The sequence below is a fragment of the Peromyscus maniculatus genome, chromosome 4 (genome assembly GCF_049852395.1).
Source record: "Peromyscus maniculatus bairdii isolate BWxNUB_F1_BW_parent chromosome 4, HU_Pman_BW_mat_3.1, whole genome shotgun sequence".
Classification (NCBI taxonomy): Eukaryota; Metazoa; Chordata; class Mammalia; order Rodentia; family Cricetidae; genus Peromyscus; species Peromyscus maniculatus.
The window spans coordinates 38,701,403-38,729,164 of record NC_134855.1 but is presented as its reverse complement, the minus strand read 5'-3'; the positions used below and the strand labels follow the sequence as shown (position 1 = coordinate 38,729,164).

Below are 27,762 nucleotides of genomic sequence, written 5' to 3'. Positions count from 1 at the left end.
CCAGTGATCTGGAAAACCCACACCCAATTATTAATGGATACTCTTTTGTTCTCCAAATTAGTTTCGTCTTTCCCATAGCATTGGCTGTGGGTAGGCACATTGGCACGGTTAGCCTCTTCCTGCCTTCCTTACGCTAGCATGCAGGGTTCTCTGTGTGGTCTCTAGGTACAAGTTCCTGTGTAAAGGAGACCAGAGCTGAGGCTTCACAATCCCCCTGTGCCAAGAGCCCATCGGGGATGTCTGCCACGTGTTCTGAGTGGCCACTGGCCTGTCTTACTGATCACTGAGATGATGCAGACGCACACTGCTCATGTGTGGTATTGGTTTTTAAATGTATTTTAGCACTCCCAGTTGACTGTTGTAAGGAGAAGCGGTAGGAAGCAGGTATTGGCTAGTGCACACCTGGAACTCTAGCACTAGGGAATTAGATGCAGGAGGATTCTGAGTTCTAGGCAGCCATAGATGCCTAACAAGACTCGGTGTCAAAAAAACATCAGAGTGATGTATTGAGGGAAATTCAAGGGAGAAAGTATTTCAAATTCTGCAAGGACCCATCTCATCGTTATCTAGTCATATGATGTCATATAAATGAAATAGAGTTGGAAATAGTCCCCGGTGGAACTGGGATTATCGGTGATCAAGGGAGCTGATCAATGGACGTTTCCTATGGTGGCATTGGTGCATTTCCTGGCTTATCTAGTGCTGGACTGCCAAGTAATCCAGCTCTGTTGCTCTGAGTCTCTGCCACAGTTTCTCAGCACCAACTTGAAAGCAGCCGTGGGTGACACAGGGGTGGCTGTTGTAAAACCTGTGTGGGCTGTGTGTTCTGCACACCATAGTCGGCTGACTCCTCAGAGGTGGATCCTCCTTTGTGTGTGGAATCTCTTACCAAGAGGTGTACAAGAGGACTAGAAAGAAAGCACAAGCCAGAGCAGACAGCGACAGTGCCTGTTAACGTAGTCTGTGTAAGATACACACCAACTGAGACCCTCTGAAGGTGGCTTTGATTCATGGCTTGGGCAGCAGGTCTTGAATGTAGAAGTTCAATCTTAGATAACTTTGTTTATATGTGGGGAGACATTCTGGTGTTTATGTCATTAGTGCTATAGTGGTTTTCAGTCTCTGTCTCACTCTCTGTCTGCCCCCCTCCCTGTGTGTGTGTGTGTGTGTGTGTGTGTGTGTGTGTGTGTGTGTGTGTGTGTGTGTGCGTGCATGCATATGGAGGCCAGAAGTTGATGTCAGGCATCTTACTCTATCCCCTCTCTACCTTATTGTTGAGACAGGTCCCCAGTGAACTTGGAGTTCACTGGTTTGGCCAGACTATCTGTGTCTTCCCATCTTCCTCCCTCCATCCCTGCCTGTCTTTCTCCTCTCTCTCTCTCTCTCTCTCTCTCTCTCTCTCTCTCTCTCTCTCTCTCTCTCTCTCTCTCTCGTAAGTGTAGGTGTTAGGATATGAACTCAGGTCCTCATGTTTCCACAGCAAACACTTTACCAACTGAGCCATCTCTCTAGCCCTACCTTGGTCATTTTCTTTTAAATTTTAAAGATTTGGTCGTGATTCTGAAATGGTGAGAAAGTTGCGGCCAAACACAAGAGGCTACTCCCTGAGTGAAGTGCCGATGTTCCCCTTTCCACTTGCTTTTCGTGCCCTCCGTGTCTCTACGGAGGCCCTGGGCAGTAGTGTGCTAGGGCCACTGTGATGGAGTGCCAGTCCCTAAGGTCATGTCAGCAGTAGTAGCCTATGCCCTGTTCTGGTGGCTGGCCTCCCATGAGTGTGCTGGCAGGGCCATGCCTCCTCTGCAGACCCCAGAGAGCTCTGCAGCAGGCTTCTCCCCTGCTTTCTACTGTTCCCTGACCTGCTGTTGTAACTGCGGCGTTTCTATGACGTCCTCACTGTGTTTCCCTGGGCCCAGATTCTCCTCCTTGTGGTCTACGCCCGTTGTGGTGTTTGGCTCCCTCTGTTTAGACATTGACTATAAAGAGGTCACCTTCCAGGATAGTGGGAGGTCAGGATTCCAGGCTGCTTAGGGGATACATTTCAGCCCTAACAGCCTTGGACCAAGCGTTCATTCATTTGAGGCCAAACTCATCAGTGGGGCCTGTGAGTGAGGCCAAAATACTTAATGACACATTCATAATTACAATAACTTTCATAATGGAAGTATTATACTGGAGACCCATTGTACGTAGTTATAAGGGCCTTTTCTCTCTGGGGGTTGATTTTTAACTTGTAAGTTAGAAGATACATCTTTATACAGTTGGTTCAAACATACAAATGATTCCAGAAGTATCTGCTTAAAGCTGTAGCCTTCAAGGGGCTTGAGAATTCCTGCTGTGTCAGCAAGGTCTATTCCCACCTTTCTGGCCAGAAGTTCCTCCAAGCTTCTAGAAGTCTCTTTTTTACTCTCCTCCCCCAAAGTTTTTGTTTAGACCATTACAAACGGCAGCAGAATTCTGCCTTCCCACCTCTGTTTGCCTCCCTCTTATCTCACCTGAAACTTCTGCCAGAACTTAGCCCCGATGCTGTGGTTTTCAGCTACCACACCTGAGAGGGAGTGTGGGTGTAGTGGAAAAACCCAGCCACTCTCTTTCTACTGAGAAGGGGATTCCTGGGCCTCTGGCGAAGGGAAGTGACTCCCGTCATTATTAGGGAAAATTGTTGTGATGTAGAGATCCAGAGTAGTTGTGTGAGAATGTAAAGTGGTATTAGAGGTGAGCTTTTTAATACTTAAGTAAGAACTTAAGAACTTAAAGATGTAAATATACGTCATTAACACAGATGTTTCACTTTTGTTATTCTCAGCCTTCATGTTAACAAAATCCCTTTTGTTACAAAACAGATTTAGGATGGCATTAATTTTTAAGGAAACCAGCTAAATTAGTCATTGCTTTGTGCAAAGGACCCTTCCTGTGTATAACGATTGCCTCAATTGTTCCTTAACCTTCTGATTGGGTTTGTTTCTCCTTACCAACTAAATTGCTAAATATATATGAGCCCTACAGCTTCTTCCTTTATAGCCTCGTGTTTATGTAATTTGTGAATATTTTAAGGGCACGGTATTTGCTGATTCTGTTCACAGCGTTTCTTTCAAAATCCTTTTCTTTGCTGTATTAAAAACAGGAATTTACTCAGGCCCAATTTTCAAAAAGGGCATCCAATGTGTGAAGTTAGGCATGCTGCATGGTCATTATGTGGGCAAGCTTGTGTCCTTGCTGGGCAGCCCTGGGTATCAGGAAGGACACCTGCACTTTCTGCCCCCAATGGGGTCATTGGGATTTTCAAAGCAGCCGGTTATGTTTGTTTTGACCTAGGGAAGCATGCAGAGTTGTAACCCAGAGAGCTTGGGTGGCTACTCTGCCCTGGCACAGCAGGGACACAGAAATTGCTTGGCTCTGCTGGTCTTGAAGAGGATCCTGAGGGTGTGTCCAGAGAGGATGTAGTTTTAGAATCAGGAGACGCCTGTTCCTGTTGGTCCTCCAGTGTCATCGGAAGAGACAGAAGACAGAGTCTGTGGGGACTGGGGGGCTGGGCGGTGGCCGCTTTGCAAAGGGCATAGACACAGCTGAAGTGCCCCAAGTGTGCACATCCATCGTAGAGACCATGGATGGGACTGAGCTTACATGAAAGGTACCAGGCCTTCTGCATCTCAGTGACAGACTCAGCTCTGTTTCCTGCTTCGCTGTTTCTCAAGCGTGGTCTCGGTCAGAATCTCAAAAATGGAGATGATGGTGTCGGTGTCATGCATTCCCACCATGGTTGGGGACAAGGGAGGTTCTGTGGGCGACTTAGAAACTCACAGAAATCGGAGGAGTTCTCAGAGGGGTATGTGTCTTATCAGCAGTGGAATGAACTGTCTCCTAACAGTAATCTTTCAGCCCAGAGGTGATACAGGCAGCAAGTGTACGTGGTGCTTGGTGGAGAAGGACAATTTCATGAGTAATTGAGTCAGAATTGACTCTACAGAAACATAGGGATGCTTCTCTTAAAGCTGATGTAAGAAAAGCTGACAGCACAGGTTCCTTGGAACCTTTATTAGCCCGGGTCCTGGCATGGCTAAACTCCTGCACTAGAGTCACCTGAGTGCCTGCAGGAAAGGGCTGCAGGGCTTGGCTGCACAGGTGCTGAGCCGGCAGCACCTCCAGGGCCACTGCAGTTCCTGGGCCTGGCGGGACCCCGGGAACCGGGGAACCCAGGAAAAGGAGAGGCTGCTGCTTTTCTTGTTAGCTTTCTTGCCACAGTTTTACCCTGTAATTTTTCAACTCCCTGGGCGCTCTGCGTGTGTGTGTGTGTGTGTGTGTGTGTGTGTGTGTGTGTGTGTGTGTGTGTGTGTGTGTGTGAGAGAGAGAGAGAGAGAGAGAGAGAGAGAGAGAGAGAGAGAGGGAGGGAGAGGTGAGATCCAAGAGCTGAGGGTCTTTGGGGGAGCATAAAGCAAGGATGGGAGATCCTGAAGTGTCTCAGAGACCAAGTACAGGGCTGGTGACGAGTTGGCATGGTCCTCCTTCGTCGACCCTGCTCATCTTCTCTGCTGTCATCACAGGTTAGGCAGGACTTCCTTTGGTGGCAGGTGCAGAAGCACTTGCAGGGTTTGTACCCTCACACAGAAAGAACTCCCACCGTCAACAAGCAGCCTGGCAGCCCAGACCAGAAGCCACCAACCAGGCCGTGGCATGTAGCTCCTATCACCATCCCCAGGTGCTCAGTCTCTGGTCACACGCCTTTCCAGTAAAATTCATTACTGTTCATTTTAGGGGGGAAATGTTTGGTGATTCACAACTCCTACTAAAATGTAGAGGTTTACCCAGATCTTATTCACCCCTCCTATAAAAAGAAGCATTCTGATAAAAAAAAGAATTGTTACTACAATATAATCCTTTTCTCCTTTTTTTTCCGTTATACGCATCCCAACCTCATACAATTCACAACACTATTTTGAAAGTTTTGACTTCTGTGCACATTATATACTAGATAGGGCTTTTGGGTAGGTGGTGAGAAAAATGGGCAGAAACATCCAGAATTGGATGCTGTCAGATTTGATAAACATGCTGGATATCTTGTGATCAAATTTATTGAAAAAGGCAAATTTTACAACCATGTAGAAAGTATGCCTGCCACTTCTTCAGATGACATCCAGCTGGAAGGAATGATGGGCCGGCCACGTAGACTAACAATTCACTTCCTTAGCGCACCAGAGATGAACACGGGCTAACAAAAGTGACTGTAATCGGAATAACTAGTTGTGAAATCTTAACATCCACTGAAAAATACTGAAAGAAACTAAATGTAACACTGAGTGAAAAGATGTGTGTGATTGTTGTCTTGGGCAGCTCTAACAAAGGAGATGCAGTGGCTTATCATTTATTTCTCTCAATTCCAAGGGCTAGATGTCCAGGTTGGTGCTGGCATTCTTGGCTCGGGTGAGGGCTTTCTTCCGGGTTGGGCACTGCCTTCTGCAGGATCATGAGGAATAGAGCCCAACTCTTAGAGGTCCTTGTGAGTTTGCTTTCTGAGGGCACTGATCTCATTCCTGAGGGCTCCACCATCACGACTTAAATCCCTCCCAAAGATCAGTTTCTTAATACTGGCACATCGGACAAGGACCATAATTTCAGTGTATTTGGGGATAGATACAATTGGAAGGGACACAATTTAATTAGCAACTATTGGTTTGATTGTAAATAAATACTAGCCAACAAACTGATTTCTTAATAACTGTTTAGATTATAGTTTAATCTACATTAGTAAAATTATAATGTTTACATTAACAAAATCATTGGGTGTGGTTGTATACATGTGTAATCATAGCTTTGGTGAGGCTGATGTAAGAGGATCCAGTTTGAATCCAACCTGGACTATATAGGAAATTCCCAGCTAGCCTGGACTAGCTGGGCTTCTCACAAAACAAAACAATCTTCCTACTACATAGACAGTTCTCATCTCAAACTACTTTCTAAGCTGAGAGTTTTACAGTCAGAACACACACACACATACACACACACACCTCTTAGAACATTGTATTTGATGGTTTGGCTCCCAAGTTCTCCTACTGAAATGTTGATAGTGGCCAAACCCCCCAGTTAGCCCAGAATCATGATCTGTTAATGGCATGCTGGGACTGATAGTACCAGCTTCGGTTTTTAGCCTCTGTGAACAAAGGTTGATCATACAATACATTGGGCAGAGGGAAAAAATACCCTAGTGATAGTGAAAGATGTAAAGTGCACTAGGCTTCTTCAAGCTGGAGAACAGCACACAGGAAGCAGCCCTGATGGAACACGTGCACAGCTCTAATGCCCCTCCACCCCATTCTCACCTCCACTTCAGGGCTAGAAGGTACAAGCTGGAATTCCAGGAGTTCAAAGAGGAGCTCTAGCCTAAATGCATGCTCAGTTAGAACTTTCTGGTCATTACACTGACTAATGAAGTGGTCCAGGCAGTCTGGTGGTTTTGAGCAGATAGCTTCTTCTTCTTCTGGGGAACCATGTCCCCCCGCCCCCACCTTTTCTGTGTTGCCACTTGAACTCACAGTGTGATTTGTTCCACTCCGTCTTTAATGTGCTTGTGCAGAGGAACCTGAGAGGAGGAGGGAGGAGACTGGAGCTGCACTGTGTATAGGTCAGTTTTAAGATTAAAACCGGCTGTGGCATATTTAGGGAGAGCCCTGGGATAGGTGGGTAGACCACACTGGCTGACCGTTTCCTAGAAGCCTGACATTTTCTTGAGGGCTCTGTAGTCTGTACTTACACAGTGTCTTGATCAACTCCAGGTTGGAATGGAATAGGTGGCATAGTCCTCATGTTTCACACCAAGATGGGGAGAAGTTAGTTAGCCAAGGACAAACAGAGAGTGGCCGCAGTGACATCTAACTCTGGCAGTCTGCTTTCAGAGTCTACCCTCTCCTTCCCAGAGCGCCACCACTTCTGTCCAGGTCATCCTCTAGGTTTTGAGGAGGACCACTTCAGAATGACATTTGCCATCAGAGATTTAAATTTGACTGAAAGAAGGGGAGTCTAGACTTGTTCTGTAGCAAGTAGCAGTAAATAAGAAATAAATTGGGGTGTCTGCTATTTTCTAATGACATTGTATTTTATTATGTAACAAAACTTTTGACACAACACAACACACACACACACACACACACACACACACACACACACACACACACACACAGGGATCCCACAGCAAACCAAAGTATGGATACCACTGAAGTTCAACATGGTGAACCAGTGAGCTTTATTGGAGTTCCTTAGAGGAATATGGGTGAGGGGTTACTTACAGGAGCAGAAGTGACTCATAGGCAGACAGCTGCATCACCAAGGCCTACCCCAGCATGGGTGACAGCTCACAAAACAGGAAAACTTGGTGCACATCACATAGCCTGTAGGCAGCTCAGCTGGTTGGAGAGTGTCCTTTCCTGTTAACTCTGGTCAAAACTTTTTCAAGAGTGCTCAGCTGGTTTCTGCTTCTTCCAAGCAGCTGGTCTGGTGTTAAAAGAGTCCTCTTTGCAGCTTGGTTTAGCTGTTAGACTTTGTATTTTAGCTCAGTCTGAGAGGTAACTCAGCTTTTGTTTTCATTCTGGTGGGGTAGAAATCTGCTCAGTTTCAGGGACTTCCTTATGCTCTTTTGAATTGTTTACTTTCCTGCTTACAAACCATCCCTGTAGGATAGAATGTTTCAGTCTTAAAGGAAACTGTTACATAACACTTCACCCCCTCCTCCTGTTCTTACTTTCTTTTGCCCCCTCTTCCACAGTGAGCCTTGGAGGGGGTAGCCATGGTTGTCCACCTGTGATGAAGAATTTGGTTTGGCCACTGTGCTACAGTATCACTGTGCCCCAAGTTCTCCAGACAGGTGTTCCCCCAAGCATCTCTAGTGATGATGAGGTTGAGGTTGACAACAGTGGTCATCTCGGAGCATAAAACACACGTGCTTAGAAGGCAACTTGACAGACTCATCACATCCATCTAGTAAAATAATAAAAGTCACTTCCCCATTGGAACCTATGTCCTTACCTGCCATAGGCTTTTTGTCCTGGCTTATAGCACCAACTCCCACTTGTGGAGCAGGCCTTAAATCCAGTCAGAAAGCTGTTGGTCTGACCCCCAACAAACAAGCCACTGTTGGACAAGCAGGCATATTCTGCCTTTGTGGGACCTCAGGCTCCCCTGGCCAGTAACTCACAGGAACATAGTTCACCCATGCCTGGCACTAGGTTTTCATTCAGTGACCTTATGGCTTCTGTGGGTGTCCATTTCCTCCCAGGTGGGGTACCTCTTGGATATTTTTTTCCTTCTCAATTAACACAACCCCAGCAGGGTTGTAAGGTGTATGGAAGTCCCCTTGCACCAGGTTGTGTCTCCAGTGGCTTTCCACATCTGCAAAACACTCAGAGGTCGTCAGCATTGTGTCATCTATATAACAAAACCTTTTCCAGAGGATGGGCGGGTCAAGGCAACATCCTGGGCTACTGTCTCATAACAGATAGTAGGGTTACAAAAATAACCTTGGTGCAGTGTCAGGTGATCCCAGAAGTTCACAACTAAGAAGATACTGAAGTTGAACATAAGCAAGGTCTAATACAGCATGGAAAGGTTTCATCCATTTATAACAGTTGTGTCCTCCACAGACCAAGGTTGGGTACAAAGCATGGGTAGGAGACGCTAACTTAATTAGCTCCCTATAATGCTCAGTCATTCTCTCTCTGAGCCATTGTGTTTCCATATCTTGCAGCTCTTCCATGGAGCCTCCCTACAATATTCCCCGTACTTGATACACTCAGTGGACTTGACTTGCTCTGCCCAGGTCAATGCAGAAAATGGGCTTGTCTCCTCTGCTGCACCTTCTGTCTCTGTGGGTCAGACAGGCAGGCCCTGGGTTTGCACTGTAGCTACTGTCTCCCATTCACCATACCTGGCTGTTAGGGGATTTCCTGTCTGGGCAAACCATTTCTACCCTTAGCATAATCTCTTCCTGGAGGGACATATGCCCTTCTCAGTCTGGGGTGATAATTACCCACCCTTAGGACAAGCTTGATCATCTTCAACCTTGTTGTTATTTCAGAGATGTCTTTGGTGAACTTCTCCTCAGGCTTGAAAGCTCCCAGAAACTCATTAACATGAAATTTGTATTTCTATCAATTTTTTCTTTAGGAACTCCAGCTTGGCATCACTCCTGCCACATTTGCCTTTGAGTAATGCAGGCAGACCTCTTCCTTTGCTTTACTATTTTCTTATTAACTCTACCTGCTCTTTTACTCTATGGGCACTCTCTAGATGCTAGTCAAAGTCACTGAGACTTGGCAAAGTTTTTCCAATGTTTTTGCCTCACAGAGGGCTCAGCAAAGCCACTAAAGTTTCACACAAACCTTTAAGCCCCTGCTGGATCAATCTTTTCTTGACTCCTCTGTGAACATAGTTCTGTCTGGACCAGTGAGCTGGGGTTCAAACAAAACTTCTTTTATTCCTAGTCCCCTCAATAGCATCTGCCTCTTTTTTTTTTTTTTTTTTTTATGATTTTCCATCCCTGGACATTTATGGGGACTTCAGATGGAGATAACCAAGTGTTCCTAATGGCTTTGATAAGCCAGTCCACCAGGGACTGACTTCTCTCATACTGTCTCGGCTTATGAAGCTTTGCCTTAAAGAGGAGTTGGATAGATGCATTATTCAGTTTTCCTGCCTCCACAGAAGTCTGATTGATTCCATCTGCTCCCATGTCCCACAGCCTCACAAGCCAATCTGAGACATGCTCTTTCATTGCTTGTTTAAGTGTTCCCCAATTTCAGCAGTTGGAAGTGCCAAGTATTTCCTTGTTCCTCTAGTTTCTTGCTCTGGACCATGCTTAATGCCCTCATCTTCATGCTGGATTATAGATTTTCCATCTTTTTCTACTAAAGATTCGACTTGAGGGTATCTTCTATCACTTTTGCCATGGCTCTCTCATCTTCTTGTTTATGGGATTTACTTGCTAAATCAGAGACTAACATGGAGGGTGCTGGCCATATCTCTCTTTTTTGTTATTATTGCTCCTTTATACAAACAAGTTCCCACATGTCTGCCGTGCCTTCTCAGCCTCGGGTGCATTTCTAACAACACACAACAGGCCAGGCAACCTCTGCTGCTGCTTGCTGACAATCTCTACTCTTATACACTAAAATTTCCTCTAACCTTTAACTGTTTTCAGGACATGCATATTCGCATGATGGCCTCTGCTCATCAAGTAGGCATGCCACCCCACACCACAGAGATGAAGAGGGATTCCTCCCACAGACACTCCTAATCCTGATGGCTCAGCCTTAGTTGTATGTCTCACTAGCCACAGCAAGATCCATGCAACAGCTGTCATAGCACAAAGGCACATGAACACACACCAACGAGGGAAGGACAACTCTATGGAATTTCCTCCGAGGATGCTCTTCCTCTCCCCACCCTTCCCCAGGCTTCCCAGCGTTGACTTCATGCCTTATTCCCTGTAGCCAGGACTGTGCACTCACTCACCTCCAACTAGCTCATCTTTGGTTCGGTCATGGTCCTGTTTGGGTTGAGTAGGCATGTGTGTTTTGCCTCCCCAGAAAAAAACTGTGTCATGCAATGTAATTGTCCTGTGTCCAGGGAGGTCATAGGTCCCAATGAGGAAGCAACTTCTATTGCTTTACTAGATGGATGTGATGTGCCTGTCAAATTGCCTTCTGAACATGTGCTTGCACCTAGAGATAACTCATTGTCTTCAGCATCATCTCATAACCACTGGTGATACTATGGAGAACAAGTAACTGGCTATGGCACAGTTGCCTAATTCTTAGCCAAAGGTGGACATCTATAGTCACCACCTCCAAGACTCAGGGTCGTTGTGGAGAGATGTAAGAGTGAGAGGAGAAGGTGGAGTATTGTGTAACAGTTTGATTCCAGATTGAAACATTCCATCCTGCAGGGAAATGCTTGAGTGCCGGAAGGTAACTCAAACTAGCTTCAGGAAGTCCCTGAAACTGACCAGATACACTAGGCCCCTTTCCCGCTAATGCCAACCAAAAAGCTGACAGTCATTCTCAGACAATGGGAAGTCAAGCTGCAAAAAGACTCAGTATCAGACCAGTTGCCTGGAAGAAGCAGAAACTAACAGAACTGCCTGGAAAAAAAGTTGAGATTTTCTGAGGCACCTGGATAGGATGCTCTCCAACTTGTTGAACTGCCTGCAGGGTGTGCTTGAGTGTGCCAGGCTCCCAGTTTTGTGAGCTGTCACCCATGCTGGGGTGGGTTTTGGTGAGGCAGCTGCCTTTGAGTTATTTCTACTCCTGTAAGTGACCCCAATAAAACTCACTGGTTCCCCTGATTGGACATAGTGGTATCTGTACTTTGTGGTCTGTTGTAGGCTCCCATCTAAGGTGAGTAGACATGTAGTGAATCTCCCCAGGCTAAGTTTTGACACACAACCCCCTCTCTGTAGCTTGAGTTTTCCTGCCTTACCCACAGTCAGGACAAATCTTTGTCACCCGCCAGTCCCACAGCTGCTCAGACCCAACCAAGTAAACACAGAGACTTATATTCCTTACAAACTGTATGGCCATGGCAGGCTTCTTGCTAACTGTTCTTATATCTTAAATTAATCCATTTCCATAAATCTTACCTTGCCACATGGCTTGTGGCTTACCGGCGTCTTTACATGCTGCTTGTCCTGGTGGCGGCTGGCAGTGACTCCTTCTGCCTTCCTGTTCTTTCTTTTCTCCTCTCTGTTAGTCCCGCCTATACTTCCTGTCTAGCCACGGCCAATCAGTGTTTTATTTATTGACCAATCAGAGCAACACATTTGCCATACAGAACATCCCACAGCACCTCTCCAATATCCATGCCATAGGTCAAGGTTTAGCTTGGATAAGGGGTTAGTTAGGTGATGCATGTTTTATGCTGATCGGAATGTGGTTACAGAATTGATTGGTCTTATGACTCACATAAAGTAGTCCTTAATGTAAGACTTGTATTACACTGCCAGTGTTTTTAAAGTAGGACTGGAGAAACCAAAATAGCCCGTTAGAGCAGTGGTTCTCAACCTTCCTAGTGCTGTGACCCTTTAATACAGTTCCTCATGCTGTGGTGACCCCCAGCCATACAATTATTTTGTTGCTACTTCATAACTGTAATCTTGCTACTGTTAGGAATTGTAATGTAAATATCTGATATGCAGGGTATCTGATACATGACCCTGTGAAAGGGTCGTTCGACATCCCCAGAGGGGTTGAGACCCATAGGATGAGAACCATTGTTTTAGAGAAAGCCAATGCAGTGGTTTAAGTAGTTAGTACCCACACAAAATGCATTGAACTGGAGCCTTAGAATGTGACGTTATTTGAAATACAGTCATTGCCAGGACCTTAAGATCAAAGCAGACTGGACTGAAGTTGGGAATAGTTGTGGTTTGAATGGGAAATGTCTCCCACAGACTCATTCGTGAGTTTGAACATTTGGTTCCTGGTGGCTGTGCTGTTTGGGAAGGTTACAGAAACTGTAGGAAATGATGTCTTTTCTGGAGGAGCAGTGTCACAGGGGCAGGCTTGAAGGTTACATAGCCCCGCCCTACTTCCTATCCACTCTTCTGCTGACTGCTGGTGCAGGGTAACAGGCCAGCCGCACCCACCCTCCTTCAGGGGCTGTATCCGCTTTGGAACTGTTAGCCAGAATAAGCTCATTCTCCTGTGGGTTCCCTGTGTCAGATTCTCGTATCTCAACAACAGAAGCAAACATAAGGCAGGCAAATCCAATGACTCCATGGAACCTCTTTATCTCACACTTACCTAAGGTTAAAGCCAGTTAAAAGCATTGGAGTGAAGGTGTCATTTCTCAGTTGATAGAGTGAATGCTGCCTGAATACCACCTGTGTGACCAGATGTGGCCATTACCAAAGGCCAGAGCAGCTCAGGGAGACTACGTCTTCTGGAGGGCTTGTAGTGATTCTGATTCATGTGTGCTGAGAAAAGACAGATCTCCACATAGGCCATGTGTCCAAAGCCGGTAAGATTATTAGGACTAGAGTTGTTTTGTTTGTAAATTATCATTCTCGCTCTCAGTCATTTGTTTCGTGTCTGTAGTGCTTTGAAGTTTTAAACTAGGGATTTTTCCAGCTCCCCTCTGATGGAGGTGGGAAATTGTCTAGTGACGCTGCAGTCTGGAGAGGAAATGTAGAACTTTCCAATGACAGAAGAGATCTCATTTCACCTAGGAAAGTGACACAATGAGTGTTTTTCTCCCAGATGCCAGACTCCTTCCTTAAGCACTTAGGCACCACCACCATCCAGCCCTGGCTGATGTCACCCACCTCTTTACATCCTGGGGCTATTAAGCCTTCAGCATTTGAGTCAAGGCAGAAACTTAATGACTCCGAATATGTTAGTCCATGGTTTTCACTTGACATCTAGGGTTCTCTTACAGACTCTGGGCAATAGGGTAGAATGATACTAGGCATGGCCTCTGATCCTCAGGGGGCTTACAGGACGGCAGGGTGGATTTGTTCTTTAATTTAAAACTCATAATCTGTTGTTGAGATAAGTGGCCTGAGTTGGGAGAAATGAGAAGAAATGTGTGACTGGAATGGTTTTTTTAGCTGTAATCCTTCCCTCTTAGCTGTGCTGTTGGTATGCAGGAAGGAAGGACATGCTACTCAGTTTCACATCCGACAACCAGTGTCTTGAGCCAAGAGTTTTGGTTGTGTTATATCCAGGCTTTAATAGCTGTTCTTAGGAGTGCTGTCCACAGCAAAGCTGAGTTCTTACAAAAGCCGTAAGTGGTACAATAGTATTGTGTGTCGAGTAAGGCCCCCAATCCTGTGAAACCAAGCGTCACAGTCCCTCCCGCTTCCATTTCTTCTCCTTAGCTCCTGGATAAGTCATTGAGATGATGTATTTTATAAGGGGACTGCCACCTCTTCTGTAACCTTGGTGAAATCCATAGACCTCTCTCTTATCTGTAAAATGGCAATAAATGCGCCTTTTTGTCATTAAATGAGAGAGTTCGCACAAAGCATTTATTTTGGTTTGGAAGACATAAAACTGTGCTCAGCAATATTGGCCATTGATACAATGAATAACAGTTCTCTATGAATAAAATATTTTCTATAAATTGTCGTGGATTAGAATTCTTGAACCTTTTGAGCTTTGCAAGTTGAGCAGTGTTGGGGATCAACCCCGGGGCTTTGCGTGGGCTAGGCAGCACTCCCGCTGCTTAGCCATATACTCTGCTTAGTTGGCTATTTTTAAAGACTGCCTAGATTATGTTGATGGTAAGAAAAAGAAAAAACTAGTCTAGACACACCCAACCACTGTGGGTAAACCAAGAGGTAAACTTCTCTCTCTGTTCAGAAGCGGTTGCTCGTCTCGTATTTCTATCATCTCTAGGATGATTGATGGCTGAGATTTGCATTATCAGCTCTTGTTAAGAGGTACAATTGGCATTTGTGGTAAGGCGTGGAAAGAAAGTGTGTAATGCAAATAGGATGCCTGAACTTCTAGGGAGGACATCATGATAGCTATCCTGTTGAAAAGGGCAAAATCTGGCCCTAACATTTATAATTCATATTTAAAACCAATCCAGGTAGGACAGTATGATCTTAGTACCTTTAGACCTGACTCTCCTTTATTGGCTTTGTGGTGGAGGTATACTTGTGAAGTCACATGACTGGGATCTACTGTGTCCTGCAGGGAAGACTTCTGTCACATGCAGTTGATGGACATCTCTGGTCTCCTGGCCAAGGTGTAGACATAGACCCCTGTGTATGTAGACCAAGCAGGCCTCAGACTCAGAGATCTGCCTGCTCCTGTCTCCCCAGTGCTGGGATTAAAGGTGTGTGCAACCACCACCCAGTTTAATTATGAAAAATTTGAAGCCTTTTCTAAGGTTCTCCTTCAGTGTGCTTCAGCAAAGATAAGAAGTAGCTGAACCAGCACTTGACTCTTGGTTCCCAAGGCACCTGTATTTCTAAGTGACCCGACCATCTCTGTGCTGATGGACTGCCATGCTGATGGACCACTTTGCTAATGGACAGCCATACATGAGGATGACTTTGAGGACCAGGAGAGTCTTGCAGTGATTGTTAGTGTAGACATCCCATCCACTCAGGTAGTCAGAATTTGACTTGTAAGAAACTATTCATGGAAAAATAGAAAATACCAGGCCAGGTCTACTGAAAAGCTGTTCTCCAGAGTGTCCTAGAGGCTGCTGGGAACAGGATCTGTATTAATTCTTGGAATCTTGAAGGAAACTCAGTTTGTCCAGAGGGTTAATTGAGCATAAGCACTTACAAACTTGGGATAAAAAGGACACACACACACACACACACACACACACACACACACACACACACACACACACACATCTTGCAAATCTCATTTAAGAAAACCGAACAGTTGATGTCATTTTTAAAGTATATGGACTTAGGACATGCAGGGAGAGGATGGGCCCTCCACGGGTTCCTAATCCCAGCCAATTAAACTGACAGTTAACCTTGAATGTACTCCTTAAACAGAAAGACGTCAGTCTGCTGTCATTAGTCCATTTGATTCTTGTATTTTCTTGGAGATTGTGCAAATGAGGATCAGTTATGCTAGTTACCAAGTTTTACTACAAAAAAAAAAAAGTACAAAATCAAAATGAATGGGGCCACCAGGCATGCTTTAGGGATGCAGGTTTCTTTTGTGCAAGAAGCCGGATCTCTAGCATAGACACGGACATCAGGTGAAGTCACCTAAAAGTGGACAGTGGGTAAATATGGGATGACTATGATGTGCACCAAGAGCCATGCTGATGATACACTGTCTCTCTGATGTCTCAGCAGAACCAGAATGCCAAGTCTGCTGATTGTGGAAAAGTCCCTTGAGGAGGGCTGGCCACTTGTCATCCTGGTCACTTTCACAGCCTTTAAGAACTGATGCTTTATGACAGACCCGGCTTTCCCTCTGATTTTTCTGAGTGACGTTGGATGCGTGGTTTGACTTCTGGAATCCCAAACAGTGAAAAGTTAGGGTCAATTGGTGCTTTTCAACATTTTAAAGTCAAGCTCCCTTTGGGAGGAAAACAGTCCTACCCTCCTCATTCCTGAAGGAGATGTTTTTATTAGACCCCTCCCCTCAAGGCTCAGTGGTATCTACTGGGAAGAGGAGGTGGAAAGAACATAAGAACCAGAGGTGGTGGAGACGCCAAGGGAACATCATCACCAGACGCACTAAGACTGTTGCACATAGGGACTCATGGAGACTGCGACAGCGCACACAAGACCTGCACAGGTTATAACCAGGCAAAATCCATGTGCTGAGGAGGGGGACTGGACAGAGTTCCACCTCTAACCCAGAAGCTGTTTGCATTTGATACCTGCTGGGAAAGTGAGAACCCAGTTCCTCTAATAGCTTGTCAGCGAGCCTACCAACCACACTGCAGGTCAAGCCCCAGGCTCAGGAGTAGATGGCAACTCAAATTGGACTCCATGGTTTGCTGGTGTGCTTTTTGTTTTGTTTTGGTGTTTTTTAACCTGACTTTTTAAAAGTCTGTTTTGGTTTTTGCTTCATTTCTTTTCCTTTTGAGAGAGGGAGGAGAGGAAGAACGGAAAGTTGGGTGGACAGGGAGGTGAGGAAGAATTGAGGGAGGGGAACGTAGGATTATTAAAATATATTGTCTGAAAAAAAATGTATTAGAAATAAAAAAAAAATCATCCCAACCTCTGTTTCCTCCTGTCCTTCAGAATTCCCATTTTCTAGTGGGTGTGTTTGTAATATCTAGTGTTCTAGCCCTCTGTGAGTCAAAGGTTTTGTTCTCTGCTGCAGCTTACTCTGTCTTAAAGCAGGCAGAGGCCTTCCTGATTTGTCCCCCCAAACCCTGAGCAAAGGCAGAAGCTGGTTAGAGTGCCCCAGAGGAAATGACTGAGTCAGGTTTTAGATTCCACCTGCTCCTGAGTTGTGGGCACCTCAGTGTGAGATTTGCTCACAGACCATTGATTTTGACCCTGTGGGCGGCTGTTAGTAAATTCAGCAAGGCACTACCAGCATATCTTTCTGCTAAATAAATAAATAAATAAATAAACAAACTAGAAAATATTTAGGGTATAATACATATTGTAGAGCAAACTGTTTCAGTTGCACATGTCTGTGCCTGTGTGTGTATTCAGGGTGGAGCTCAGGTAAGAAGTCAGCTCCTGAGGCAGATCCCAGAGGGAAAACTTCATTTTTATTATTATTATTATTAAAGCTGTAATTCTAGGCAGTATTAGTTGAGTGATGCTGCCCCCTCCTCTGGAAGTCTACACAAGGCAATGCCATCTCAGTCAGGCTCTCTGAGCAGTCATCCTCTTGTGTGTGTCAACTGCTAGATCGTTGCAGTGAGGAAGAAATGAATACACACTTAATCGGGGCACCGTCACAAGTGCCCACAGCCTCAGCCCTGGGTTCGGTACACAGACAGACAGAGGAAGAAAAGGGAAACATTATTTTTTGAGTTCTAGTCACTAAAAAAAAAAATCCTTTAGTTTGTAATACATGAGTCCCAACATCCAAGGGCAGTATTTTGTGTAGGTTCTTAAATAAGGAGTGTTCAGGTAGTACTTACTCAGTTGCCTCCAAGTACACAGAGTGCTTTGTTCTCTAGGGGTTAATTTGTGAAACCGCAGTTAGGACGTACTCACTCACAGGTGTTCCTCTGCCCTCTGCCTCTAAAAATCAACCAGTGACTTGAATCAAGCCATTGAGGGTTTGGTTTTGTTTTTAAAGCTTGTTCCTAATTTTTCTGACTTAATGCTTGCTCAGACATTTAGCAGTGTTCTCCCTGAGTATTGTTTAGCGGGAGAATTTCAGAATGCGTAATTTTCCACTCTGAGAATTTTGCCACCTCAGCAAAATTTCTCCTCCCAGAAGAAAGTCTAAGCAGAGGCGCAGACTGTGCTGTGGACTCACTTTGGGGAACAACTGGGAGGGTGGGTGGTTACTCCTGGAATCCCTGACTCCCCAAAGCGCAGCAGGGGTGCTCAGAACCTTTGCTGCAGAAGCAGCAATTTCGCTTCCCCAGAAGTTCCTTGGGTTTGTTTTCAGTAGAAAGGAGAGGAAGGAAGCCTTTGCTCTTGTGCACTCACATGCAGAGAATTCGTTTGGCCTGGAAATTCCACATGTGGGCCTAGCTCAGGAGGAGGAAAACACTGTGCACCTGTGTTCAGAATTCCACGGTGGCCTTGTTCTCGCACCTGAGTTTAGCAAGGGTTTGTTTACCATGTCCTAAGAGCTGCTTGCTTGTGGGTGCCATTTGCTTTGTCTTGAGTTTTCTTTTAAGGTGATCTTGGAGCTGTTGCAAGTGAACAGAACTCAAAGCGTCACTTTTATATACGCAACTCCAGAGTGCCAGGCTGCTAAGGTACATGGAGTCCCATTGTAGCTGAGCTAGCCAGGTGATTTGGGTTGTAAGTGCTGTTTTCTCTGTGTCTTTAAGCCAGTTCCAGGTTCCACATTTCAGCTTGTTTTTTTCAGCCCATTCTCACTTTAGTTTAGCTTGTATTTGGGGCCATTGCCTCTAAATCATCAGGGATCACCCAGAAGCGTAGTGCTGGCCCCAGGATGTGGGCAGCCATGGCTACTGTGTGGTGTCTGCTCCACTTAGCTGCTCAGGTTGGACAGACACCGCAGTTGGGGTCTTGCTCATTTGTCTGTGTGTTTCTTACAGAAGCTTGCTGCCTTCTGTCTTGGTGTGCTTGAGCTGGGGCTGGCAAGGAATATGAGCCAGCTGTAGAATTTTCTAGCTGGAAGAGCAACTGAGCTGTCCAAAGATGCGTGCATTCTTCTTCCTGGCCAAGGCAGATTGTGATTTTGATTTTCCTGCCCGCAAGTCTTTTCTTTCCATTGAGGATGGAGTGTGTGTGACTAGTTTGATATTCCTCACAAGCAGCAACCCTCATAATCTTATGGCCTATGATGTCATGGACTCCAACATGCGTTCTAGGTTCTTCCTCAACCTTTGCAGTTCTTCCTCCCCATCATGCTATCAAAGCTTCCTGAAAACCAGACAGATTGGGTTGTTGGCCTGTTTAGTTTTTGTCAACTTAACACAGGTCAGGGTCATCTAGGAAGAGGGAACTTCAGTTGAATACCTCCATCAGATCGGCCTATAGGCCTGTAGACTGATCTGATGGGGGGGGGGTATTTTCTTGACTAAGGATTGATGTGGGAGGTCCAGTCCACTGTGGGCGATGCCATCCCTGGACAGGTGTTCCTGAGTTGTGTAAGAAAGCATGCCGATTAAGCCAGTAAGCAGTAGCATCCCTGTTTCTCTGTGACCTCTATATCAGTTCCTGCCTTGAGTTTCTGCCCAGACTTCCCTCCGTGGTAGACTGTGCCCTAGAAGTGTAAGGCAAATAAACCAATCTCCTGCCCCAAGTTGCTTTTGGTCACAGTGTTTACCATAGCAATAGAAGGCAAAGACCAGACTGTTACAGGCAGTCTTGTGTGATGGTCCTTCTTCTCTTCTGGCTGGTTTTCTCCTATACCCATACCATCCAGGGTGCTGTGACTGGTGCTTACCATGCAGCCTACTCATTTACCCATCTTCTCTGTGATGCCTTTCCGTCAAGCTCCCTCCTCCCTTGTCCTTCCTTGATTGAACTATGTTTTCAGTAACACATCCTGCACCATGGCTTGTGATGCCGTGAAGGGTGGGTAAGGATAGAGGCCCGCCCACTATTAAGATGCCTTCCCTCTTAATCAGTTTTTCTCTGGCAGAGATGTTTTGAACCTATTGTCTTCAGTCCTCGTTTTCTTTCTGAGCCCTTCTGTTTTCTGTAAGTGCCTAAAATTGAGCATCTGCTTGGTGACTGTCTTCATGTTGGTCTTTAACTCTTTTGTACTGCATCTTCTCTCACATACACTTGTAAATGCGCTAACAGAAGCCAGGAGGAACACAGAATACAAGAGACCTGCCATATTTACTGGCCTGGAGTTCTTGGTGAACAACCTGGCTGATGGTGGCAGTCCTTGAGAGAGCCATTGGAAAGAGAGGGACTATTGGGCTGTTTGTATGCAGTCCTGTAGACCTGCCACCATAGTGTAGAGACATGATGTCTCCGACAAAGTGTAGAGACTACATGACAGGGAATATAGTTTCTTGGATGGATCCAAGAAAACTTGGCCTCCAGAACCATGCATTGTGGGTAATGTATGTTTCCTACCATGGGTTATTGATGTGTACTCTCCATTCTTCTCTTACCCTCTCCAGCCACCACCTCATGCTTGTCCAATTGTTTAATCCCTAAGGACTTTCCTCTGTTTAAACTGCTTCACACATCTACCATGAGGTCTGTGTATTCGCCTGATCATACTGTATTTAACACTGCAACTCTTATGTTTAGTTTTCTGAATCCCAAGAACACGATACTTTACCCTTGACCCAAAAGTAAAGAGGTTTCAGGGTGGAGATGTAGTTTACCTGCAGGGATTGGCTTTGATAAATGTCTCGGGGAATTGATTGTGAAGCCCACTGGAAAATTTTTTACAGATGTATTTATTTTGTGTGTGTAGTTTGCCTAAGTGTATTTATTTGTACTGTATGCATGCCTCGTACTCACTAAGGCCAAAAGAGGGTGTCAGATCCCTGGGAATTACAATCACAGACAGTTGTAACCCACCGTGTGGGTTCTGGGAACAACCTACCTAGTCCTCCGCAAGAGCAGCAAATGTTCTTTACCTCTGAGCCCTCTCCCCTCCCCCAGTACGGGATTTAATTTTAGGTTTTATTTGAATGGCTAATGTAACATTTGCCCCTCTCCTTTGGCAAGCTTATATCCAACCAACAAATACTTAATAATCAGTTGCCTATTTTCATAATCTTGAGGGACTATCGGGTTTATTTCCAAACAAGGGACAGCAAAGACAGGAGAACCAGTTTCATCACCTAATTGGTGGTGGTGGTGGTGGTGGTGGGGTTTTACAGCTATAATATCCACATGATGAGGAGGATTAATAGATACTTCCTCACTTCCTGGACGCAGGCCAGTGGGACACTGTCCATTGGCCAGTGCTTCGGGTCGTCCTGCTCTGATCTATCTGTAAGAACAGCAGCTTCCTGGGCAGATTCTTAGCACTCCAGTTCAGTCTCCTCAGTTCTCCTCCACTTCCCTCCACCAACAACTGTGTTTTTTTCCAGCCCCGAGGAAGACAGCATCCCAAGTGGGGTGGAATCAGCCTGTTGGAGGGCCCTCCCCCACTCTCGTGTGCTATCCCCTCAAGGTTGACTTAAGAATGACAGGGAAATAAACCAGTATGTGACCATTAGCATCCTGTGTAGTAACTTTACATAGCTCTTTCTCATAACAGTAAACTGGTTCCCCATGTTCCATAACCTCTCTCTGCTCTGAGGAACAGTAGTGAAAAGAGAAGTAGTGGATGTTTGGGTGGCAGTGATGGAGTGTGTGTGTGTGTGTGTGTGTGTGTGTGTGTGTGTGTGTGTGTGTACTACTGAAGGAGTGAATTATAACCTTCTTAAGGTGGGCATTCTGACTTAGAATATCAACATGGGAGTCTTAAAAGAGATTGGAGGCAACTTCAAAGTTTCTTTTCCCTCTAAAATGCACTAGAATTCCGAGGGAGGTTCCTAAGTAAAGGCCATGGGAGGAGGACAGGCATTCTTTGACTTATTAGTAATAGAAAGGAAATGAAACAGTTCCAATGGCAGGTCTTTAATTTTAATGGTCTTGGCTGAATTACCTCCTATAACAATTACATGGTGACTAATTGGTTTTAGTTCACATATAGCTAATTTTGCTTCTGTAAAGATCTTCTGGCCTTGCATTGATACAGAAGACATACCTGCTGTTGTTGGGGATGTATAGGATGCAAGGACAGAACCTTGGTTACCTCTGGCCTGCTGCCATTGTGTGAGTGAAGAATTCCTAGAGGGTCTTCCTGGCAAGGTGGGCATTGCTACCTCTGAAGAAAGTGCCCCCACCCCGAATGCCGTCCACATAGGAAGCCCTCCTGAGTGCCAACAAGACATTCTGCTGATATCATCTACTCATGCAGGCAGAGAAAGCCATCTGCTGTTACAGCCACCTAGTTATTCTCCACGGATTTAGTTTTCTGTCCGTTTTTTGGCATGCAAATCATTCGAGTTGGTTTTGTCAACTTAACACAAACCGAAATGTATCTTTGAAGAGGGCATCTTAATTGAGAAAATGCCTCTGTAAGATTGGCCTGTAGGCAAGTCTGTAGGACATTTTCTTAATTACTGATTGATATGATAAGTCCCAGCCCATTGTGGGCCGTGCCACCCCTGGGCAGGTGCTCCTGGGGTGTAGAAGAAAGAAGGCTGACCAAGCCAGGAGGAGCAAGACAGCAGCATTTGTGTAGGGCAGTGCTTCTCAACCTCCCTAGTGCTGCGACCCTTTAATACAGTTCCTCACGCTGTGGTGACCCCAACCATATTATTTTCATGGCTGTAATTTTGCTACTGTTAAGAATCATAATGTGAAGATCTGTGTTTTCTGATGGTATTAGACGATCTCTGTGAAAAGGTCATTTGACACCACCCCCCCACCCCCCGGGTCACGATCCACAGGTTGAGAATTGTTGCTTGCTGGCCTCTGCATCAGTTTCTGCCTTGAGTTCCTGCCCTAACTTCCCTGGATGATGGACTACAAGGTATAAAAGGAAATCAACCCTTTCCAGCCCAAGTTGCCGTTGATCACCATGTTTATCACAGCAATAGAAACTCTAAGTAAGATGCAAATTAAGTCCAGATAAATATTACCATGAAAACGCTATTACCTTGTTTTCCCTACCCATGGAGAGACAAGAATTGTGGCCTGTTACAGAACCTCAGCCAGTGAAAAACCGAGGTAGACACTGGGCTCTATGGGGCTGAATGAGCACTAACTGTGGCCATCTAGTTACCCACCAGGGTCCCTAATTAAACTGTGGTTAAAGGACTGTGAGCTTCATGCACAGGGGGTCTTTTCAGATGCAAGGCAGGCTCGGGATTGTCCTAGGGTGATGTTGATGGACAGCAGTGACAAAACAGTCAGGTGAAAACCCCTTTTAAGTTTACATTAGTTCATTTTAGTAAATTACCATTTGTGCCATCTAGTCGTGCACTATGATTGTGAGTATAGTGACTGGGACTTATCAGTTCTGAAGCTGTAGTGAAAGACTCGTCACTGTTGTATTTTTATTTCAGTCTACACGAGAAGGTTTACCCGATTTCATGTCAAGCATTCTTAAAATTCTGACTCCAGATTTCATTATTGCTCCATGGTAGCTTTCAGAAGGCATGTGCAGAATTCATGCTCTCAGTTTTAAAAATTTTTTATGAGATCAATGATTTGTTTTTATTATTAAATTATCAGTTAAATTGTTTTAGCTGGTACTTTAAAATACACAGCAAAATAAATATTAATGGGATAGTGTGACGTTCCAATACATTGCCCATTTTATAATTTTTAAATCAGGATAAACCTCTCTCCTCAGAAATCGATTCTTCATGTTGAAAACTTTCAAAATCCTTTCTACCCTTTGACATGTACAGTTCATTCATGTTATCAATACTCGCGCTGCTGTGGACTAGCACACCAAAGCCTCTTCCTCCTGTTTACCTGTGACTTAGCACTGTGTGATACACCTTTCCCGGGCCCCTCCTCTCCACCCTCCCCAGCCCCCTCCTCTCCACCCTCCCTGGCCCCTCCTCTCCACCCTCCCCAGACCCCTCCTCCCCACCCTCCCCAGCTCCCTCCTCTCCACCCTCCCCAGCCCCCTCCTCCCCACCCTCCCCAGCTCCCTCCTCTCCACCCTCCCCAGCCCCCTCCTCTCCACCCTCCCCACCTCCCTCCTCTCCACCCTCCCCACCTCCCTCCTCACCACCCTCCCCAGCCCCCCTCCTCTCTCCCTCCCCAACCCCCTCCTCTCCACCCTCCCCAGGCCCCTCCTCCCCACCCTCCCCAGCCCCCTCCTCTCCACCCTCCCCAATCCCCTCCTCTCCACCCTCCCCAGGCCCCTCCTCCCCACCCTCCCCAGCCCCCTCCTCTCCATCCTCCCCAGCCCCCTCCTCTCCACCCTCCCCAGCCCCCTCCTCTCCACCCTCCCCAGGCCCCTCCTCCCCACCCTCCCCAGTCCCCTCCTCTCCACCCTCCCCAGCTCCCTCCTCTCCACCCCCTCACCCCCAGCCTCTGTAATCATCATTCTGCTCACAGCTTCTGCAAGATCGATGGTTTCAGGTTTGATTTAGGGTTAGCATCATTCTGTGTCTTACTTATTTCACTTAACATATAACCTCTCGTTCCATCTATGATGTTGTAAATACTACAATGTCATTTCTAGTAGCTAAATAGAATTCTGCTGTGTATATGTAAACATTCTTCACCCATTCATCATTTAATGGTCATTTAGTTTGTTACCATGTGTTGGCTTTTATGAATAGCTGGTGATGTAATCAAGGAAGTGTAGATGTTGCTTGGACATATTGATTTCATTTCCTTTACAGATGTAGCAGGATTATTGGGTCACATGATAGCTTTTTTGTTGTTGTTGTTGTTGTTATTGAATCTCACTGTATAGGCCAGGCTACGCTCAAACTTTGGATCCTCCTGCCTCAGGTTCCCAAGTGCTGGGATTATGCATGTGATTCACCACGCTAGACTCTTATTTTTAATTTTTAAAAGAACCTCATAATGTTTTCCATTGTGCCTGTCAAAATTCCTTCTTTTTGCTGGGTGTAGTGGTATACACTTCCAATCCCATTGCCCACCAGGCACAGTGATCATGAGTTTGAGGTAGCCTGGGCCTACATGGTGAGACCCTGTTTCACAAAAAAACAAAGATTCACTCCTGTTCATCATTTCTTGCAGAGTGTGGAGTTGAACCTAAGGTCATGTGCATGCCAAGCTGTCTCTAAGAGTTTACTCTCCCCCTCAGGACCTACTCTTTAAGGGAACAATTTATAAAGCAGGATTTATTTAATCCTCCTTTTCAAGCTAATGGGGTTTTTACCTCCACCAGTTCACTGGGTGCTAATTAGAGTAACCCGCAGGCACCTTTTTCTCTGGCATAGCGGAGTTACACTGCAAAAGAGCAAGAATTTGAGAATTAGGTCGCAAGAGGATGGGCGCAGGACCTCAAAGCAATATGGTGCATTGAAGAGATGGAACGTGCTTGGAAGCTACTTAGAGCGTTTGAAGGTTCTGACTTGGTTACCTGGCAGATCTCAGTTCAAAATGCAGCCCTGCCACCTACTTACTGGATGTCAGCGCGCAATACTTAAATGCTTCTAAGACACAGTTCCCAATCTGTGCAGTGAGAGAACAGTGCTGTACCTGTCTGTTTATTGCGTTCACTAGAAAGCAGGACACAGCATGCAGCATTTAGCAGATGGACACTTCTTTATGCATGGCACTCAGACTGCTTAGACCATTGTCAATCCTTTCTGAATAGTCAGGGGTAAGGTCTATTGTACTTGGACTTTTGGCTTTTAAACGTGTGTACTATTCTCATTGGAGGTTACATTTTTAGATTCCATGAGTTTTGTTTGTTTGTTTGTTGGATGGGACCAGGGATTGAACACAAATCCTTGCTCATGCCTATTAAGCTGTATTCCCAGCCCAGATTGAGTGAGTTGTAAACAGTTCATCTTTAAAGGTTTCTATACTTTTTTTTTTTTAAACAACGAAAATCCTTTTGTTCTGTGTCTGTGTTCAGCTAGCCCTGAAAGTGTTGATATTTAGGTAAAATTTAACTTGAACTTTGTGCTATAGTGGAGTCACCAGCCTCATGGTTCTCCTCGTGAGAATGTGGGACCCTCTTGTCCTTCCTGGAATCTGAACTCTGGGAGGTCCCATACCCTAATAGGCAGCCCAACAGGAAGACCTGGGTTCCTCACCCGCTCCCCTCACTGGGAAAGTATTAGTACGGTAAATATGGACGGCTGTCAGACATCATACAGCAAACCAACTATAAATTCAGAAGTACAGATCATGGGTCTCTTCCTTCTGTCAACAGTAAACACATAAGGAAAACCTACTTTGAGTTCCAAAGAGTCCCCTAATTCATGAAAACCCAGATGTTTCTTCTGATCAGAACAAGCCCACACGCAGCATGCCCCCTCAGAACCAGACAAGATCAGGGCTGGATGGACCCGGTCTTGGAATGCAGTCTTTAGAATGCCTGCTGCTGGTACGTGTGCTTGGCCCCTGCTGTGATCTCACAGAGAAACTGGGAGAGGCCGAGCCACAGCTCTTTTCTGCTTCTCCAGGTGCCATCCCCAGCGTGACACATAATTATTTTATCCAGGGCTCTGTAAGTTAGGCAAGAGCTCTACCTCTGAACTACAGCCTGCCTTTCATCCCTGTAGATGGATTCTTCTTTGGGCTGCCAGCTCATAAATAATGACATGAAGACTTAGTAATTATGAAAGCTTGGCCTTAGCTTAGGCTTGTTCTCAACTAGCTCTGATAACTTTTAACCCATTTCTTTTAATCTACATTCTGACACATACCACCCATCCTGCTTCCTTGGTGTCTCCTGGTGGCTCCTCTGTGTGCCTAGATTCATCCCTAGTTCCTGTCTTGGCCCACAAGTCCCGCCTATTCTTCCTGCACCAATCAGCAATACACCTCCACAGGGAATACAAATATCCCACAACACATCCCTGGTGTCGTTCAGTAGCCAACATCCTCTGCCCTGCGGTTGATACCAATCGCCTTATGCTCTAAGATGGTGTCTTAGGCACTGATCACATGACATTTAAGAGAAAATTGAGGCTTACCTACTTCTATGAGGGTTACAAGCTCTCTCTTCAGTCAGAGGCTTGGGAGATGGGGGCTAGTGACTGCAGCTTCATACCTCAATCCAGCTCTGAGAAGAAGAGAGGGTGGGAAAATGGAGATACTGAGAGAACTTCGTGTAACACCCGTGGCAGAGCAGGGGAGAGGGCTGAGTAGTTTTGTGGGTTTTTTTTTTTCTTTTAATACCTAGAAAACAGCGCCGTTAGTCCTTAGAGGAAAGCCAGCGGTGTGTGGACAGCCTGTGAGTTCACTTGCCCGTGAAAAGCTTGAATCACATAGATAGGTGGGAAGGATGTGATCTCAGGCAGGGCCGTTGGGGATTTGGATTAAGCAATAGTCCTAGTTTCAAGTTCAGCTCTTAGGAAGTAGAATTTCCTCACTATTTGCTCATTCTTCCAAAAACTCCCCTTCTTAAAGAGTCTCTTTAGATGAAGTAGTATTTGCACAACAGCTTAGCATAGACCCTGAACAGAGCAAGGAAGGTAAGGGACTAGAAGAAAAGAGTCACTGAGTTCTCAGCGTACGATGTGGAATTAGCGTGCCGTGGCAGAAACGAGGTGCAGAACGTGGAGTCTACAGTGGGCACCCGAAATTGCTGGCAAGATAAATGAGAGTATATTTATTGTGTGTGTCTACCATTAGCATTTTCTGCTGTGGAGTTTAGGTTTTCTTCTATATGCCTTACTTAATCTTTGTAGTAGTAAATGCCTGGCATCAATATTTGAAATCTTTGTTGAGTGTCTAGCAAGTATTTAAGTTTGTGTGTTCAAACGCTTTGTGTAAATGCTACTCTTGGCTTACTATGCTTATCACTTAGAAGAAAGAAAGGAGAATAGTCCTGCCCTGCTGCACATTGTCTGCGAGCACAGTTTAGGTCCCATGCATTGCCCTCAGACTGAGCCCTTTAAACTTCCTCAAATGTCTTGCATGGGGCAGAGGGCAGAGAGCTGGAGTTTCCTTCCACAAGCTCATGGAGCAGTAGTCTCTGGTGT

General features: G+C 45.6%; 1 protein-coding gene across 17 annotated transcripts in view; it reads left to right on the top strand.

Annotated features, from left to right (window-relative positions):
- The window catches only part of Rbms1 (RNA binding motif single stranded interacting protein 1), a 225,855-nt gene that overhangs the window by 96,039 nt on the left and 102,054 nt on the right, over positions 1 to 27,762 (top strand). The gene's annotated exons all lie outside the window — the stretch shown is intronic.